Source organism: Austrofundulus limnaeus, unplaced genomic scaffold (assembly GCF_001266775.1).
Source record: "Austrofundulus limnaeus strain Quisiro unplaced genomic scaffold, Austrofundulus_limnaeus-1.0 Scaffold635, whole genome shotgun sequence".
Lineage (NCBI taxonomy): Eukaryota > Metazoa > Chordata > Actinopteri > Cyprinodontiformes > Rivulidae > Austrofundulus > Austrofundulus limnaeus.
In genome coordinates this window covers 175,766-177,909 of record NW_013953037.1, presented here as the reverse complement: position 1 = coordinate 177,909, position 2,144 = coordinate 175,766, and positions in this window count along the sequence as shown.

Sequence of the window (2,144 nt, the reverse complement as noted above, 5' to 3'; positions counted from 1 at the left end):
ACATGACAGAGAGGGGAACACAAAAATGACTCAGCTGCAACTGAAAATATGGATGGAGGACCTCATAGCTTGTTTTTCGCGCTAGCGCTGAGCTAATACATGTAAGGCGATAGCATCGGCGCTAGCGCAAAGGCTAACAGTTTTTGTCTCAATTCGTTTTAAATTCTTTGGTTCAGAAAAGACGGAGAGTTTGATGAAGTTCACATCTCGTTTGCCTGATAGAGCTTTAAGCAGTAAACCGTTTACAGATAATGAACCTGTTTTTAATGCAGAGGGCCCAAAGATCATCTAATCTCATGTTTCAACCTTTGAGCTCAGAGATTAATACAGAATAATTTGTTAATCAGATTATAATCTGTAGAATTTCTTTAGTTTTAGATGCAAAACTAAAAAAATTCAAACGGGTAAACCTCAGCMAGTCTTTCTCTYACTGATCTGTTGCTAATTAACCTGATTAATTACAAAAATCTCCTCTGTTCTCATAAAATTCAAAAATTACCTTTTTTTCCCTAAAATGTGGTACGATGTCTTATTTGCAGCTTTTAAGTAGTTTTATGAATAAAATGTTTTTTTTAATGAAAAGCTCAAACCCCTGCTCTACAGTTCACACTTTCCTGCAGAAGCTTCAGTTCAGTTTAATGTAAATTTAAACTCATAACCTCCTATTTTTAGAAGCTGTTCTTCTTCTGGTTTAGAAAAAAATCAAAAAGATGAGTTATTGACCTTTTCTCCTCGCTCTGCCCTGCATCACGGAGGAGTAATAACCTGCAGCAACAATATCACCAAAGCCAGAAAAACTCCACAAGTGGAAGAAAATGAAAAGAAATAAATAAAAAGAAATGAACCAATAAAAGAGGGTTCAGATCTACAAGCTGCTCGGGAATTTTCACACAATCACATCTTTTTTTCCAACTAAAGGTCCGGTTGTGACGGTAAATACATTTATTTTAGATTATAATATTCAAACTACATGTCATTAAACCAAATTAATTGTTTTATAGATGTGTAAAAAGACGCTTTAAGATAATTAAATATCTCAGGTTTATTCTGAGGTTTAGAATGAATCATAATAAAAACTGTTGAATTCCTGTGTGGCTCCTCCCCCAGTTTACCCACTAGGACACTGATGGGTCTTGGGGAGGAGACGATGCCTCCCTCTTGRYTTGGAGGCGATGAACCGGACTTACAGCCACCTGGGGGTGTCCTGTGTGGCTGAGTCTCCTCCGGGAGCCTTTAGCTCGGCCTCCAGCTACCTTCCTTCCAGTGGTCGCTCCCTTCTTGAACCCCGGCCTCCGGGTCAGCGCAGTAGCTCAGGACGCCTCCAGCTGTCGGTCACCACTGTTCCTGGCAGCCGCTCCCTCTTAGGATGTGCACTTCTTACTGTGACCGAGATGACGTTTAGTGACCTGTACAGTAGGTCTCAAGGGAACTGTTAAGGGGGGTTATCCTATCTCCCCAGGCTAATAACCATTAAAAATGAATTTATTATTGATTTAAGACCTCATATTATTACCTTTTGGCTTCAAAGTAACCATACTCATTAATTTGTTAATACCTTGTTGCTCTGAAGTAACAAAACTCTCATATAATCACAGAAAAGCTTTAAAAATCAATGCCCAGTCATGAATTTGTCTTTATGATGCTGTAAGCAGTTTAATAGGAATTTGCAGGAAAAGCCACATTTGATTATACAGATTAAGAATATTCAGTACTAATCGATGGTGGTAAAAGTAAAAATCTCCAATATGCTGACCTATCTTTCTAATTAGGTGGTGTGGCATTTTCTGTTAACTTGGGGACGGCGAGACAGATTGGAGCAGTGTTGAAATTACCTCCATGGGAACCCACAGATTGCTGCCTGAAAAGGACTTCTCAGAGCTGGGCTGGTTTTAATCTGGTCTTCGGTCCTTGGATCGCTGGAGAGAAGTTTGTCAGCTTGWCCCAGATGAGGTGTCCTTCGGATCTGCTTGCTCCTCTTCTTCCTCGCTTCTTGCTGCCTCTTCTCCAGTCGGGGCGCGAAGACAAGTTTACTGTCAAAGCCGCTCCCTTTTTAAGGGCTCGACACACGGGCAGCGACAAACTACAGCGATTAACGGCCGCCATCGCAGCCAGGGTGAAACCTGACACACGGGACGCGATAGCGA